The sequence below is a fragment of the Bos indicus x Bos taurus genome, chromosome 6 (assembly GCF_003369695.1).
Source record: "Bos indicus x Bos taurus breed Angus x Brahman F1 hybrid chromosome 6, Bos_hybrid_MaternalHap_v2.0, whole genome shotgun sequence".
Taxonomy (NCBI): Eukaryota; Metazoa; Chordata; class Mammalia; order Artiodactyla; family Bovidae; genus Bos; species Bos indicus x Bos taurus.
In genome coordinates, this window is record NC_040081.1 from 110,128,485 (window position 1) to 110,147,050 (window position 18,566).

The 18,566-nt window shown below is 42.8% G+C and overlaps 1 protein-coding gene across 4 annotated transcripts in view; it reads left to right on the top strand.

Moving 5' to 3' along the window:
- The window catches only part of C1QTNF7 (C1q and TNF related 7), a 129,386-nt gene that overhangs the window by 93,863 nt on the left and 16,957 nt on the right, over positions 1–18,566 (top strand). The window contains exon 1 of one of the 4 annotated variants that reach the window (XM_027545062.1): positions 17,124–17,666. The exons of the other annotated variants lie outside the window; for them this stretch is intronic. The gene's annotated coding sequence lies outside the window, so the exon portion shown is untranslated. Of the gene's footprint in view, positions 1–17,123; positions 17,667–18,566 lie in introns of those variants that run through there. 4 annotated transcript variants of the gene reach the window in all.

Genomic DNA, 18,566 nt, shown 5'->3' on the forward strand with positions numbered 1-18,566 from the left:
TGCCGGTGCTGTCTACGCAGGGGGATAATGAGAGGGCTTCAATAGCCCTTGAGCCTCATATCTGATCTACCCAGATGGATGGAGTGCCCACTGTGTGCCCATCATGGGACTCAGTTCAGTTCAGTTCAGTCGCTCAGTTGTGTTCAGCTCTTTGCGATCATGGGACTAGTTCTACAAAATTACAAAGACCAGGGCCTAACCCCAGGCTGAGGTTGTGTAAAGACTCTGGGGCCACCCAGCCCAGAGAGGGTACAATTACCAACAACTCTGTGAAGCAAACTTGGACTTTCTCTCCAGAAAACACACCTCTATGATCGAGTATAAGGGGAGGTCAGATTTGCAGACCTTTATGGTTACTTCCAAATGAAAGATTCTTGGCTCTGCCTGCGTTCCAAGGACTATCGGTGCCTGACTGTGAAGGGGCTTACATTCCTGTGCCTTTGTTTTCATAAAGGGATGGGGCAGTATAAATTCACACAGCCTTTTGGAAGGCAGTTTATCAGCATGTACCAAGAGAGACTTAAAATATCCAAATTTTTTGACCCAGTAATTCCATTTCTGGGAATCTATCCTAAAGAAATAATCCTAAATAGAGATGAAGGCTTTTGCACAAAAATTTTCAATAAAATCTCATTTATTATAGGAAAAAATGGAAACAGTTTAATTGTCTAATAAAAGGGGTCAGAGATTAAATGATGGTACAATTTATTGATGGATATTCTTTGGCTGTTAATGGTTCCAAAGAATAACAGAGGAGAAATGCTTATGATATAATATTGGGTTAAAGAAAAAACAAGTAGATGACCCAGCAATCCCACTTCTGGGTATTTATCCAAAGGAAAGGAAAACAGGATCTCAAAGAGAGATCTGCCTTCGCAAGTTCATTGCAGCATTATTCACAACAGCCAAAATATGCAAACAACCTAAATGCCCATCAAAGGTTGAATAGATAAAGAAGAGATGGTATACATAATGAAATATTATTCAGCCATTAGAAAGAAGAAAATCTTGCCATTTGAGACAACATGGATGGAACTTGAGTGCATTTTGTTGTTGTTAAGTCACTAAGTCATGTCTGACTCTTTGCAACCCCATGGACTGCAGCACACCAGGCTCCCCTGTCTTTCACCATCTCCCAGAGTTTGCTCAAACTCATGTCCACTGAGTAAGTGATGCTATCTAACCATCTCATCCTCTGCTGACGCCTTCTCATTTGCCTTCAATCTTTTCCAGCATCAGGGTCTTTTCCAATTGGTTGGCTCTTTGCATCAGGTGGCCAAAGTATTGGAGCTTCAGCTCAGTCCCCCCAGTGAATATTCAGGGTTGATTTTCTTTAGGATTGAATGGTTTGATCTCCTTGCCGTCCAAGGGACTCTCAAGAGTCGTCTCCAACACCACAGTTCAAAAGCATCCACATTTATTGAGGACTCTAATAAATAGTACCCACATTCCCTGCCAGGGCTTTATGGAAATTGAGAAATAAACAAAGCATTGTTGGCACCCACATTGTGGAAATAAATGAAGACCAACTAAGTGAGAAGAAGGACAGGCTATTTATTCAGAGCTTGCTCTAGCAAGGGAGTCAGCCACCAACACTTGAATTTTGGCAGAGATTCAAAGGCTGACAGAGAAGTGGGAAAGTTTATGGTGGGATACAGAGGGGGCTTCAGGCATGCCCCAACTGCATAGGAGAGTTGCAGGTGGGGTAATTAGAAGTGGGGCACCCTATATGACTGGCTGCAGTGTATATTTGACTTTCTCTTGCTGGACTTAAGTTGGAAGTAGAGACAATAACTAGAGAAGTTGTCAGTTGTTAATCAAGTTCTGTACATTTGAGGCTGACTGTTTGATTTCCTGGATTGTTACTGGAAATAGCAGTCTGACTTCCCACAAATCTAGCATATAACAGACTGGCTTTCTTGGCTGTCATGGTAGGTAAGAGGGTTGGTTTCCTGGGCAGGTTGCCTCAAGTTGTGGGTCAAAGTCCATTGTAAATATGGTCTGGCCATTCTCTGTGTATTCACAAAAAAATAAAAACTTGACCCATAATGTGCAAAGAAATAAAAACTTGGCCCTTGCCTTACCCCATATAAAAAAAATTAAAAGGGATCATAAACCTAAATGTAAAAACTAAAACTATGAAATTTCTGGGAGGGTACATTTGTGACCTTGATTTAGGCAAAGATTTCTTAAATAGGATATATAAACACTAACTATAAAAGAAAAAAGTTCATAAACTCTATTTGAAATGCTTCTCTTCAAAAGACATCGTTAATAACAGCAAATCATGGACTAGGGAAACTATTTGTAAAACACACATCTGATTTATATCTAGATATATAAAATTTTACAACCCATGATAAACAGATAACCCAAAATGAAAAAATATTTTAAATAATTCTTCAACAAGGAAGATATACAGATGGCAAATAAGTACATGAAGAGATGTTCAACATCATTAGGGAAATGCAAATTAAAACCACAGCACAATGCCATTCGGACATGCATGCTAAGTCACTTCAGTCATGTTCAACTCTTTGCGACCTTATGGACAATAGCCCTCCAGGTTCCTCTGTCCATGGGATTCTCCAGGCCCGAACACTGGAGTGGGTTCCCATGCCCTCCTCCACAGGATCTTCTCGACCCAGAGATCAAACCTGTGTCTCCTGTGACTCCTGCATTGCAGGCGGATTATTTACCACTAAGCCACCAGGCAAGCCCAGTGCAGTGCCATCACATACAAATTAGAATGGCTAAAATTTGAATGCAAAACCAGTAATACCAAGTGCTGGCAAGGATGTGGAGATAAGAACTTACATCCATTGCTGATGAAATACAAAATAGCATAAGATCTTTGGAAAACAGTTCAGCAGTTTCCTATGAGGTTAAATATACACTTAAGGTTCAGTTCAGTTCAGTCGCTCAGTCATGTCCAACTCTTTGCAACCCCATGGACTGCAGCATGCCAGGCTTCCCTGTCCATCACCAACTCCTTGAGCTTGCTGAAACTCATGTCCATCGAGTCAGTGATACCATCCAACCATCTCAACTTCTGTTGTCCCCTTCTCCTCCTGCCTTCAATATTTCCCAGAATCAGGGTCTTTTCCAATGAGTCAGTTCTGCGAATCAGGTGACCAAAGTATTGGAGCTTCAGCTTCAGCATCAGTCCTTCCAATGTATATTCAGGACTGATTTCCTTTAGGATTGACTGGTTTGACCTCCGTGCAGTCCAAGGGACTCTCAAAGAGTCTTTTCCAGCACCACAGTTCAAGAGCATCAGTTCCTCGGCACTCAGCTTTCTTTATGGTCCAACTCTCAATACACTTAATACACTTAAGGTATTCACCAGCAATCTAGGTATTTAGCCAAGAGAAATGGAAATATGTGTCCACAAAAAGACTGGTGAAAGAGAAGAGGAAAAACCATACAAAGATCAGTGCATGAATGTTTATTGCATCTTTAATTTAGAAGAGTCAAACGCTGGAGGAAAGTCTAACATCCCTTAGCCGATACATAGACAAACCAACCATGGTACCGCCATAGAGCAGAGTAGTCCTCTGCAGGGAAAGATGACTCTCAAAGGCTTACGCTCAGTGAAAGAGAGAATACAGACTCGCCCAGTGAAAGAGAGAATACAGACTCGCCCAGTGAAAGAGAGAATACAGACTCGAGAGCCCACATGTTGTATGACTCCATTTCTATGACATCCTGGAAAAGGCAAAATTGTAGGGCCAGAAATGAGATCAGTGGCTAGAATGGGGGAGAGTTCTTACTACAGGGAGACATGAAGAAACATGTAGGAAGGGATGGAAATGCTCTGTCTTTAATCTGTGACTTACACAACTGTGTACATTGGACACTACACAGAAAAGAGTGACTTATACTCTTTATAAATTATACTTTTTTAGTAATATTGCTTTGGTGTGATGGCAAAGGAGCTTCTTAATCAAGATTCCCTGAAATTGAGCAGATTTTCATCCCCACTCAACTGAGCAGAGCACAACCTAGTTTTTCCCAAATGTCCCAAATCCATCTGTACCCCTTTTGTGGGGTAGAATAAATGAAGGAGTGGAGTGTTTTTGGGAAATCCCTCCTCCCAAAGACAAAAGGAGCAGGGGAAAGGCTTTTCCTCCACCATCACCCCGTCTCCTTTCTGTGTTTAATTTTGAAGCAGCACATTTTAATAGAAGTTTCCCATTCTCATTGCTGTTGAGCATGTTGAATGTCATGAAAGACAGACTCCTAATCCAAAGTTTGAGCAATCCTTGGATTTCACCCATGTGGATGAGGTGATCACTAGTGAGGGTGAGGGTTTGGAGTCCAGCTCGGCCCCTTACAGCCTTGCCCACCTGACCCTAAACTCAGCCCTCCTCCCTTATCATGAGGAAATCATAGCTGCTGCTTCATGTGCTCTTGGTAAAGAATAAATAAGAAAAGCACACAAAACACTTAGGACAGTGCCTTGCCCTAATAAACTCTTGATGAATGGTGACTATATTTTATTGTCTATCACTCAAAGATATGGCATCTCAGAAACCACTTTGAGTGTTCATCAATGGATGAATGGATAAAGAAAATCTAGTGTGTGTGCATGCATTTATACAATGGAATATTATTTAGCCATATAAAAATGAAGGCAATCGTACCATTTGCCATAACATGAATGAAACTCGAGAACATTTTGCTAAATTAAATAGGCAAGACAGAGAAAAACAAACACCTTATGACCTCATGTCTATGTGGAATATTAAAAAAAAATGGTGAGATCGTAGACACACAGATCAGATTGTTGGTGGCCAGAGGTGGGGCGGGAGGTAGGTGAAACGAGTGAAGACAGTCAAAAGGCACAAACTTCCAGTTATAAGATAAATAGGTCCTGGAATATAATATAGAGCATGGCAACCATGATTAATCATACTGTATTGTATATTTGACAGTTGCTAAGAGAGTAAAAAGATTGAGGGCAGGAGGAGAAGGGGACGACAGAGGATGAGATGGTTGGATGGCATCACCGACTCAATGGACACGAGCTTGGGTAAACTCCAGGAGTTGGTGATGGACAGGGAGGCCTGGCGTGTTGCAGCCCATGGGGTCGCAAAGAGTCGGACACGACTGAACTGAATTGAACTGAGGAGAGTAAATCTTAAAAGTTCTTATCACAAGGAAAAAAAAAAAAACAGTTTGTAACTACATGTGGTGTTAGATGTCAACTAGACTTGTGGTGATCATTTTGCAATATTGCATATATGAAACCATTATTCGGTACATCTGGAACTAATAAAATGTCATATGTCAGCTATATGTCAATTTAAAAAAGAACACACACACCAGAATATAAAAATTTAAAAAAAGATGCAGATTCTCTCATATGCCAAATCTTTCTCAGGGAGATGTGTGAATTGAAGTCAGTGCTACAGGAAGCACAAACGTGGTTATGCAAACACGCAGAGTTCCGGTTCCTGGGGTCTGCCTTCCAGGTCAGCGTTTCCCTGGTCTCTCTTTTCTGTCTGCACCACTGCAGGGTTGGAGGAGGCCTGTCCAGCCCTGCTGAGATCCTCCCCCAGGGCTGACAGGCTCCATTCTGTGCCTGCCAACTCTGATTAAATTCCCGAGGCAACGCACACCACTCCGTTGGCCTTTACGTCCCAAGATCCCAGGACTCCCTAGCATTTGAAAGACAGTGCTAGTTCTCTTGTGTTTCCTAAACAATCTTCGGACGGCATGACAGGTTACATTAGCAAAAGCCAAGACCCAGAGCAGCTGGCAGCAGCCTCACCTCTCCTGCACGTGCAGCAGGACGAAAGGCCAGCCCTGCACTGTGTTCTTTCCCAGAACCCACGGGCCCACAGACCGGCCTTTAAAGAGCTCAGACCTTCTTGGAATTTCTGTAACAAGTCATCAGAGAGCTCCTCCTGAACTCTGAAAACTTCTCTGAGAAAGCCTGACAGCTGCATAAAATTACATTTCGGAACTTTTAGTGCACAGTCTAACAATTTGTGTGTAAAGTGCTTTTAAGACATTTTTGAATTGCCTAAAGAATGCCTTTTTTTTTTTTTTTTTGGTTAAAAGGTCTCCAGGGCTGACGAGGCTGCATGGTGTCAATCGCTGTTATTATCCAAGATGATAAAAACTCCTAGGTTTTCCTGAAATAGTTGTGAAATAGATAATATGATATGTGGCATTTGCTTCCAAACATACCAAATGCAGGGGTGGGGGGCCAGTGAGTTAGGGGTGTTGATGAAGTAATATTGCCCCTGGGAACTGTTGAGCTGGAGTAGTGGGTGCGCTGCAAGTCATTTTCCATTCGATCTCTTTCTTTTCTGTATGTTCAATATTTTCTGTAATTTTTATGAATTTTCTTCTGACTTAAAATATAAGAAGTGACGTTTGGGGCAGAAAGGTGAGAATCAAGTATTATGATCTGGGGTAATATGTCAATTCTCAGTTATCCATAATAATAGGTATTTACGTGTATGAAAAATACTGCTGTGTCTTCTCCAGTCAGGAACTCAGGAACCAGGTCCTGGTGATCGGCAATGCTGTCTGTGCAGAGGCGTTGTTGTTGTTCAGGTGCTAAGTCATGTCCGACTATTTGTGAGCCCATGGACTTCAGCATGCCAGGCTTCCCTGTCCTTCACTGTCTCGCAGAGTTTGCTCAAGTTCATGTTCATTGAATCGGGGTGCTATCTAACCATCTCATCCTCTGACACCCTCTTCTCCTTTTGCCTTCAATCTTTCCCAACATCAGGGTCTTTTCCAGTGAATCAGTTCTTCTCATCATGTGGCCAAAGTATTGGAGCTTCCACTTTACCATCAGTCCTTCCAATGACTATTTAGGGTTGATTTCCTTTAGGATTAACTGGTTTAATATCCTTGCAGTTCGAGGAACTCTCAAGAGTCTTCTCCAATACCACAGTTCAAAAGCATCAACTCTTCAGCACTCAACTTTCTTTATAGTCCAACTTTCACATCCATACATGACTACTGGAAAAACCATAGCTTTGACTAGATGGACGTTTGTCGGCAAAGTGATGTCTTTGCTTTTTAATATGCTGTCTAGGTATGTCATAGCTTTCCTTCCAAGAAGCAAGCGTCTTCTAATTTCATGACTGCAGTCACCATCAGTGATTTTAGAGCCCAGTAAAATCTGCCACTGCTTCTACTTTTCCCCTTCTATTTGCCATGAAGTGATGGGACTGGATGCCATGATCTTAGATTTTTGAATGTTGAGTTTTAAGCCAGCTTGCAGGAGAGAGGATCTTGGAAAAGATATACAGGAGACCTGAGTTCTAGTCCTGGTCTTATGAATAAATGTAACCTTTGGAAGTGTCCCTTTTCACTGAAGCTTTTTTCTGTCTATAAAATGGGAAAGTCAGGCAGATGGCCTTGGAGGCACCTCTCTTTCCTGCTGCTGCTAAGTCACTTCAGTCATGGCCGACTCTGTGCGACCCCATAGACGGCAGCCCACCAGGCTCCCCTGTCCCTGGGATTCTCCAGGCAAGAACACTGGAGTGGGTTGCCATTTCCTTCTCCAATGCATGAAAGTGAAAAGTGAAAGTGAAGTCTCTCAGTCGTGTCCGACTCTTAGCGACCCCATGGACTGTAGCCCACCAGGCTCCTCCATCCATGGGATTCTCCAGGCAAGAGCACTGGAGTAGGGTGCCATTGCCTTCTTTGCCTCTCTTTCCTAATAACTTGAAATTCCCACTAGAGTGAGCTCGGCAGCATTAGAATCCTGTCTTCCTCTTTCAGCCCCTCATCTCCTGAAACAGCCCCTGGTACATTGGTGGAGGTCAACATCATTTGTTTATTCAGTGCATACATGAATTGTCTTTTTTTTAAACATACAGACTGCTTTTCTCACAAGAATTTAAATCTTTTTAAAAGAAGGCTTTCCTGGTGGTCCAGTGGCTCAGATTCTGCACTTTCAACGCAAGAGGCCCAGGTTCTATCCCTGATCAGGGAACTAGATCCCCCATGGCACAGCTAAGACCTGGCACAGCCAAATAAATAAAGAATTTTTTTTTTAAATGAACTTACATTTTTCAGTAATGAAAGCAGATTCAATTCAGATGCCAAATAAAGTCTCTTTAGTTTATTGACGTCACCTGGAAGAGCCAGGGAAGTGACAGTCAGCATCACCTCTAATTGCAACAACTTCATTTTGTAACAGGGGTTGACAGATAGTTGACGGCCTGCTCCATAAAATCCCATTCACAGCCCTTCAGGATAAAGATCAGAACCTTCAAAGGCCAGCAGAGCCCTGCCTGTTTCAGGCACATCATCCCTTCGGACATATGCTCTCCTTTGCTCCTTTCAATGGCCTTCTTTCCAAACCATTCTCTTCTACACCAGGGCCTTTGCACATGGCATTCCCACATCTTAGAAGTGCTTTCCCAATGCTCCTCCTGGTTAATGACTGTTCCCTTTTCGTATTTCAGATCACACATCATTTTTTCAGATAAGCTCAAGGTCTCGTGGAGATTGCCTTGCTAAATATTCCCATAACACTCTTTAGTTGCCCTTCAGAACACTCTCCAGAGTTTCATGAATTTATCAAATGATCATCTATGTCCTAAATGAGATATAAATAAGAAATAGCTTCATTTGTCTTCTGTCACTTCTTCCAATCAAATCCTGCTGGATCTTTGCCTCTCCCCTTTCATGACAACTCAAGCAAATTCCTTAGCTTTCTAGCCACTTTCAGTGACGCGAACCCTCTTGTTAAGTCAGTTGTGACTCATTTTCGAACATTAAAAAGACAAATCAAAATCAACACCCCCAAATCATATCCAGTACAAAGCTTGTCCCTTCTAAGGCTCCAGCTGATAATCTGTTATGCTTTTCAATCTTCCCCCATCTTCTACCTCTCCTTCCACTTTGGGCATTCCTAGAGTCAGAGCAGAGAGAAAAGGGAATTAGAAAAATGTGACCAAATGATTTTTCCTTAATGGATGCGACTTGTATGATTTTATCCTGGCTGCCAATATCTGCTCAGGTCCCCAGGTATTCAAATGCTCTCTTTCTCTGGTTGAACATTTCTCAGGGCCATCAGAGGTTTTCTAAGGTAGCTTCGTGGCACACAGGTTTCTTTTTATTTTTTAATTAATTTTCTTGTCATATAACTGCTTTACAATGTATTAGCTTCTGCTGTACAAGAAAATAACTCAGCCATACAGGTACATATACACCCACCCCCTCTTTCTTGGATTTCCTTCCCACTTAGGTCACCACAGAGCTTGAGTAGAGATCCCTGTGCTACACAGTAGGTTCCCATTAGTTATCTTTATTTTACACGTAGTATCAGTGGTATATAGGTTTCTGATATGGGTGATAGCATCGCAGACTCAGTGGACATGAATTTGAGCAAACTCCAGGAGATAGTTAAGGATAGAGGAGCCTGGCACGCTGCAGTCCAAACCGTTTGCTGGGGTCGCAAAGAGACAGACAGGACTTAGGGAGTGAACAACAGCAACAGTGGGTGATAAACTTCCAGAAGGATGCCTGAGCTGTCCCCACACCGGCCTCAGCTTCTGCACTTGGTGATACACTACATGGGTTCTTCTTGGCCTCCTCATCCCAGGAGGACACCCTCCTGTTTCAAGAGGTCCCACTGAAGTGGTCCAGTTCCAGCTGCCATTCCTTACTACCTTGTATCTCTAGGGAAATGCATACATCCTTGCCTCTTCAATAGCTGCTTCTACCCTGCTCTCTCTTGTCCAAATAGCCTTCTGCCTTCAGAATTCCCTAGTTTCTGTGTTCACATAAGATATCAAACGTTGAGGGTGGGTCAAGCTCCCTCACATTTCTCTGATCCCAGAAGAGCTGAACGGCTTTCAGGTTCACAGCTCAGTACACATCCACCTGGAGAACAAGACAGCTTCTTTCTTGCAGTCACCTCTAACACGCTCAGTGATTTCCTGAGGACCGTGCCACTAGGTTAGGAGCTGGACAGAATTATTCCTCTCTCCCCTCCCACATACAAAGGGAAGGGAGAGGGCATTCCCTTATCAACTAATAGCTCTCTACCTTGATGACTTGCTTCAACTATTCATTAGGTTTGAACTTCTAGTTTTCTCTTTTAAAAAGTGGTAAAAGTGGAAGATGGCTAGTATCAGATCCAGCTGGGTTTTGGCAAGTCTTAAATGAATGTGTGGGCACAAATTGCCCATTATTCTCTGCCTTGAGTCCTCAACTGAGACTCCAGGAGGATGGAAAGTCCCAGTTAACATCTGTTCAACACAGTCTTGTGATTATTCGATGAATGTCTGTCTTCCCCCCTAGACTTTTTCTCTCCAAGGACTCCATGTTTACTCACCATTGAATATCAAGATCAAACACTCAGTATCTGGCATATGATAGGAGCTCAATAAATATGTGATAAGGTGATGAATTAAAAAAAAAAAAAAAACAGGATGAAAGAGTGAGAAGACCAGATCAGATTTACATCACTAACACTCCCTGGCTTGGAAAGACTAACAGAGGAGGCATCAGTTGAGCAGAAGTAGATAAGGGAAAGATTCTCGATGCCAAGGCCACTGAGGCTTTCAGAATTGCCTGTACAGTCTTTGAAAAAAGTTAAGTACCTCCACCCAATCCACTGGTGTGCAGATGCAATAGATCTAGTTAAGAACCCATGAGTTAAGAAGCATAAGAGAAATCTAAATAATATGTTAAGAGGGCTCAAGGGAAGGAAAGGCTGCACCTGCTGAGAGCATCAGGGAGACTTTCTGCAGAACATGATGTGTACGGAGGACAAAGGCGAGGAGATGAAGAAAAGGACATTGGACAGACATGGCTAGCAGGGACTCGCAAGCCAGAGAAGGTGACATAAGCAAGGCACTGAGGCTAAAAACACAAGATTCCCACCCGAACCTAGAGCTGTGGGGAGGAGAAGAGGGGTCAGGAGCGCCAGGTGTGTGAGACAGCGACTGCCAGCAGAGCATGTGGATGCAGGAGCCTGGTCTTGTAAAGTCAGCGAGCCCTTAGGGCACATTGAGAAGGGCTACGTGGGCCCATGGTGGGTCAGCCTGCCTACATTCCTCATCTTCAAAAGAAGGATGATAAAATTATTCACCTTAAGAGGTTATGGTGAACTTCCCCAGTGGTCCAGTGGTTAAGAATCTGCCTGCCAATGTAGGGGACACTAGTTCGATCTCTGGTCCCGGAAGATCGGACATGCCACAGGGTAACTAAACCCCTGCATCACAATTACAGAAGCAACAAGAGAAGCCACTGCAATGAGACACCCGTGCACCGCAGCCAGAGAAAAACCCATACACAGCCCCAAAGATCCAGTACAGACAAAAATAAATGAATAAATACTTTTTTAAAAGGAGGTTAGGGTGAGGATTAAAGGAGAAAATGATGTAATGTCTTCGCACATAAGCTGAAAAAGTGAAAGTCATTCTGCCATGTCCAACTCTTTGCGACCTCATGGACTATACAGTCCATGGAATTCTCCAGGCCAGAATACTGGAGTGGGTAGCCTTTCCCTTCTGCAGGGGACCTGCAGGGAATCTTCCCTACCCAGAGATCAAACCCAGGTCTCCCACATTGCAGGCAGATTCTTTACCTTCTGAGCCACAAGGGAAGCCCTAGCACATAAGCTAGGATCTTCTTTTTAAAATAATTCTAGTACCTGGAATTGACATATATATATGTATGCATGTATGTATTCTCAGTGTTGTGCTGAATTAGCTGAGACCAGCAAGTAATGGGCAATTCTTCACAGCTTTGCTTTCAGTAAATCAGGTTGGTAGCTTGAAACTGGCTCTGACGGGAGTATTTACACCAAGGAAATTGACAAAACTACCCATCTAAGCCATTTTCTTGAGAGCTGTTTCACCAGCACACTGAAATGCTGCATGAACATTGATTGGACTGGTCTAGATTGAACTGAGTTCAGTTGAAAAGTGAGTTAAGCCTACAGAAAAAAAAAAATCACAAGCTGAAAGGAAAAAAAATAATCTGCCTTAGAAAAGACAGAATAAGAACTCGGCCTGAGCATAAGTGGCAGGTAAAAACAGAACCCACTTCTTACCTTCAGTCACTCTCTCCTCTGTGGCTCATCAGTAAAGAATCCACCTGTCAATGCAGGAGACTTGCAGGAAGCCTGAGTTCAATCCCTGGATGGAGAAGATCCCCTGGAGAAGGGACTGGCAACTCACTCCAGTATTCTTGCCAGGAAAATCCCATGGACGGAGGAGCCTGGCAGGCTATTGTCCATGGGGGTCGCAAACAGTCGAACACAACACAGCGACTAAACAACAACGACCATACTCCCTTCAGCGTATTTTTCTACCCATCATTTTTTTGCCACTGTCTCTAAAATTAGTATGAAAATAGCTGAATGAAATAGGCAATAACAAGCTTTAATTCCATCAAGGTCTGAACACTAGGAGATTATTTCAAAGAAGTGTTCTATCTGTGAAGAAGCATAAGTCCAGGAAAACATAGATTATAAAACATTATCTGAGATGAAAAATAATGAATAAAAAATCAAATATTGCAGAATGAAAAAATTACTGTGATTTTAATAAGAAACCTTGCCATCAAACACTATAGGGAATTTAAGTAAATTATGAATGATACAGAAAAGCAAATATGAACACCCATCAGTTCAGTTCAGTTGCTCAGTTGTGTTCAACTCTTTGGGACCCCATGAGTCGCAGCATGCCAGGCCTCCCTGTCCATCACCAACTCCTGGAGTTCACTCAAACTCATGTCCATCAAGTTGGTGATGCCATCCATAAATTGTACCAAAACGTGGCCAAGTTAAAACAGAAAAATAAGAACACATCTATCTCTCTGGTAGTCAACAAATTCATCCATTTCTAAGCTCTTTGGCAGAGGCGGTGTCAACACAAAGAGAAGTGAATGAGAAAAGCCCTTTAAGAAATCATCACTTACACGCACCCCAACGTTCATAGCAACACTGTTTATAATAACCAAAACATGGAAGCAACTCAAGTGCCCATCAACTGATGAATAAAGAAGATGTGGTTGCTGCTGCTGCTGCTAAGTCGCTTCAGTCGTGTCCGACTCTGTGCAACCCCATAGACGGCAGCCCACCAGGCTCCCCCGTCCCTGGGATTCTCAGGCAAGAACACTGGAGTGGGTTGCCATTTCCTTGTCCAATGCATGAAAGTGAAAAGTGAAAGTGAAGTTGCTCAGTCATGTCTGACTCTTAGCGACCCCATGGACTGCAGCCCACCAGGCTCCCCCGTCCCTGGGATTCTCCAGGCAAGAACACTGGAGTGGGTTGCCATTTCTTTCTCCAATGCATGAAAGTGAAAAGTGAAAGTGAAGTCACTCTGTCATGCCCGACTCTTAGCAACCCCATGGACTGCAGCCTTCCAGGCTCCTCCGTCCATGGGATTCCAAGCAAGAGTACTGGAGTGGGGTGCCATTGCCTTCTCCAAAGATGTGGTGCACATATACAATGGACTATTACTCAGCCATTAAAAATAAAGGAAATAGTGCCATTTGTAGCAGCATGGATAGACCTAGAAATTATCATATTAAGTAAATCAGAGAAAGACAAATATCATAGGATAGCACTTATTTAAAATTTAAAAAAAATTTTTTTTAAAGATACAAATAAACTTATTTACAAAACAGAAATGGGCAAAAAATAGAAACAAACTCACAGATATAGAAAATAAACTTACGGTTTTCAAAGGGGAAAGGGAGGGGAGGGAATAATTAGAGTTTGGGATTAGCAGATACATACTCTTTTATATGAGGCTTTCCAGGTGGTGCGAATGGTAAAGAACCCAACTGCCGTTGCAGGAGACATGAGAGACATGTACTCATTTCTATGCAGAGTACATCATGTGAAATGCCTTGCTGGATGAATCACAAGCTGGAATCAAGATTGCCGGGAGAAATAGCAACAATCTCAGATATGCAGATGATACCACTCTAATGGCAGAAAGTGAAGAAGAACTAAACAGCCTCTTGATGAGGGTGAAAGAGGAGAGTGAAAACTGGCTTAAACTCAATACACATAAAAGATCATGGTATCCAGTCCCATCATTTCATGGGAAATAGAAGGGGAGAAAGTAGAAGCAGTGACAGATTTTCTTTTCTTGGGCTCCAAAATCACTGTGGATGGTGACTGCAGCCATGAAATTAAAAGATGCTTTCTCCTTGGCAGGAAGGCTGTGAAAACCTAGACAGCATATTAAAAAGAAGAAACATCACTTTGCCAACAAATGTCCTTATAGTCAAAGCTATGGTTTTTCCAGTGTTCATGTACAGATATGAGAGTTGGACCATAAAAAAGGCTGAGTGCCAAAGAATTGATTCTTTCAAATTGTAGCACTGGAAAAGACTCTTGAGAGTTCCTTGGACTGCAAGGAGATCAAACCAGTCAATCCTAAAGGAAACCAACTCTGAATATTCATTGGAAATACTGATACTAAAACTGAAACTCCAATACTTTGGCCACCTGATGTGAAGAACTGACTCCTTGGAAGAGTTTGAAAAAAACTCATGGAAAAGTTAAAAAAAAAAAAAGGAGGAGGAGGCGGCAGAGGATGAGATGGTTGGATAACATCACCAACTCAATGGACATGAATTTGAGGAAACTCCAGGAGGCAGGGGAGGACAAAGGAGCCTGGTGTGCTGTAGTACGTGGGGTCACAAAGAGTCAGATGTGACTTAGCAACTGAAAAACAACAACTACTTCACATAAAATGTCTTAATAGATGGACAACAAGATCCTACTGTATAGCACAGGGAACTATATTCAGTATCTTGTAAGAAGCTATAAAGAAAAATGTATGTATAACTGAGTAAATTTGCTGGATATCAGAAGCCATTACAACATTGTAAATCAACTATAGTTCAATAGAAATAAAGTCATCACTTGTATACAAATGTATATATACATATCCACAGGCTGGCATTCTGGTAATTAAGATTATAAGGACTGCAATTCCAATCCAGGCTTTTAGAAGGCCTCAGAGGGGAGTGTGGGGAGATTCCTTTAAGTTCAGACAGTCAGGATTTTCTTACATATGACAGTGAGTTGCTTTGCTATGCGACCCTAGGAGTGAACCAATGAAAACATTCAGCCTCTATCATCCATGTGCCAATTCAAGTTCAAATATAGTCATGCCATTTTTTTCTTCCAATTGCTTTTCAGGTTTCCATTTGCTTTTATAAGTAGGTAGACTAATCAAGGGACTTCCCAGGTAGCTCAGCTGATACAGAATCTGCCTACAATGCATTTAGTCCCCAGTTCAATCCTTGAGTCAGGACAATCCCCTGGAGAAGGGCATGGCAACCCACTCCAGTGTTCTTGCCTGGAGAATCCCCATGGACAGAGGAGCCTGGCGGGCTACAGGGGACTACAGTCCATGGGGTCGCAAAGAGTGGGACACGACTAAGTGACTAAGATCACACATGCACTAGTCAAGATCTAAATGCTCTCCCTCCAGGAACAATTTAAGAATTCTGGGGGCTTTCTTGGTTTGAATGGGGTCATTTCTACTTCTAACTCAGGCAGAAAGTGAAAAACAAATCCCTGATGGTCCACTTGCCTTGTTGTTTTAGCTTCTACCAAGCGGCCTCACTCTGTGCAGAGTCCAGTAGATGCTTGTCCATTTGCAGGAGATGTTCTAGCTGACCTCATCATTACCCACTCACCAGGCTTCAATATAATGACCCTCTTAACCCACCATGGTGTGTTCAACCACTGTTTACTAAAGAAGAGCCGCCATGACAGAATGACTGAAGACAGATGAACAGTCAACCTCATCCACTTATTCTTCCAAAACCAGCCAACTACAAATCCTTTAGGCTTTTTGGCCCAGATTCCCACATACCCCCAGCTCAGTTGCATCCTCTGGTCCACAGTGTCCTTTCTTCACAGCAGACTTTGGATCAGGCCAATCCTGTCGTCCATGACTACTCTTTAAATTTGCATCATGGAGAGAAGGAACTGGGCCCTTGATTCCTTCCTTTCCTGAACACCTTGGCGGCTTTAAGTAAACAATCTCAAGCCCTCTCCTTCCAAGGGTCCCTGAGAGGCAAGTCTTCCTCAAGCCACTATCAAGTCATCCCTTTATGCAGTAACAGGGTCACCTGAGGGACTTCTCTCAAAAACAAGCATCTCCTTCCAAGCGACCTGTATCGCTTCTGATGTATGCAGAAGCTGACATTAGTTTTTAAGTTCCACCTCATTAAGCATGAGATGAAACAATTTTAAGAACTATGAGAAAACTTAGGAATAATCAAACACAACCATCTTGTTTTGAGGATTAGAAAAATAAACCCAGAGATTCTCTCTGATTAACAAAAACTCTGCCTCATGTCTGTGTTCAAGGCATCGGTTTTGTGACCCTATGTTAGCACTCAGATTTTGCACAGCCAGCAAATTCAAAAGACTATTTTTTTCAGATTGGGGGGTGATGGTGGACGTGCATGTTTGCTTAGTCACTCAGTCATGTCCAACTCTTAGCGACCTCAAAGACCTTAGCCTGTCAGGCTCCTCTGTCCATGGGATTCTCCAGGCAAGAATACTGGAGCAGGTTGCCATTTCCTTCTCCGGAGTATCTTTCCAACCTGGGGATTGAACCCATATCTCCTGTGTCTCCTGCATTGCAGGCAGATTCTTTACCAGTGACTGAGCAATTAACCCAAATATGGGAGGACAGATAGCCAAGGCGAAGTAAACCTTTTCAGAGTAAGGAGTCCACCAGTCTTCTTGGTAAAAATTTGTGACTTGTGCCCACTTCCCCAACCAGAAGTACTTCTTTCAATTTGCATTCTAAGTAGCTTGAAAAGTATGGTGGGGAAAGCAAGATAAAAAACAAAATTTTTCGGTGACTTATTTTCCGTAAATGCCATCATAAATTACATACTACTTTTGCTGAGAAGATACGTGAAGTTCGTACCAAAAGGACAGAAGGAAACTAATTGCACTGATGATGAATCATCAAAGGGTTTGGAGAACCATCTGCCTTTTGAGTTGTTGTAATCAGTTCTCTACAGGAACAAAGACCTATTAGCCTTCTAAAAATACCCAATCATTTATCCATTCAGCAGAGAACAAAGAAAACAGCAATACAGGATTCGTCCCTCTCTTTCACTTTGCAGCTTGTAGAATGATGGACCATTTTCCTGCCGTATTTACCCAGAATAGGGACCACTCCCCTTGCTATCCCAGGAGACACAAGCCCAAGTCCAGAATCCGAAGATTCTACATTGAAAATGCTCAAATAGGACATAACTGTTCTAAGTTAACAACTAATTTCCAGTCAGTGAGTAATTTTTTTCCTGAAACATTCACTCAGTGGAAAACAAATGAAGAGGGGAAAAAATTAAGTAAACAAATCTGAAAACGAGGCCACGACACACAAGAGATGGAGGCGCCTGTACACTTAACGGGCGAGAGAAGACGGCGCTCCCCAGTTTATGTTAAACAAAACATAACTGGCCCTGACTGAGCCTCACCCGGTGAATGACTTCCAGTGCCTCTGTCTCTCTGGGACCAAAGGAGAGAATTATTTTTAGCACAACTATTTGAAAATCTCTGAGAACTTGGATCTGTTTTTCTGTCTGGTACCAAAGCAAGATTTTCTCTGAGCTCTCATGAAAGATCCTCAGTCTATTGTGGATTTAGAATTCTGGAGCAACCCCCATCCCAGAGCAAGGTATGGTGTTTACTCTTTTTTTTAGAATCTTGGCAGATGGCAGCTGCAACATCCTGTTTCATTATGGTAGCTTTTAAGTTTATGAATCAAATAGCTCTGGAAGAAGAATCCATGAAATTGAAGACCTGGGTTCAAATTCCTGGTGTAGCACTAGCTTTGTGACTGCAGACAAGTCACCTGACTTCTGTACATGGGTTCCCTATCTGACCTACCAGGAGAGGGTCTTTGGGAAGACAGGGCTTCACGTGTCAAATAGACAACAAACTGTTTGACAAATGTCAGCACTGATTATTGCTGTACCATCATTGCCTTTTATATAAAGCAGCCAGAGCTTTATAAATCAGGAGCTGTTGATAAGAATAAATATCGATTAACTCTTTTCCTTCACTCAACCCTTGTTGAGCCTCTGCTGTAGATTAGTCTCTGCCCTGAGTGGCAGTGATGGAGTTTACATTCTGGTGGAGAAAAGGCAATAGTCAGCCATCACACCATGTGGCTGCGCGATCATGGAGGCTGGAGTAGAGACAGGAGAGGGAGGGGCTTCATGGTCAACAGAAGAAGGCAGTCTGAGAAGGAAAACCCAAGCCCCCAAGGCAGAGCTGAGGAAGCACAGACAGAAGGCACTGGGGTGTGAGCACCTCAGTTCCCGTCCTGTCCTGCTCACATCCCAGAGGAGGACACAGCCCACTGTTGTGAAATCCCTTCCCCTATAAGCCAAGGATGTGTCTCACTTTGGCAGCCATGCTTACCTATCCTTCTAATGACTTCCAGGCAAAACACATTTTCAAATTGAATTAGTAATTGAGCCCTTTGCCATGAAGTCATGCTACAGTTTCCCTCACATGATGTTGGGAAGAAACCCAAGTGTTCAGAGACAGAAGAGCTTGGTTCAAATCCTAC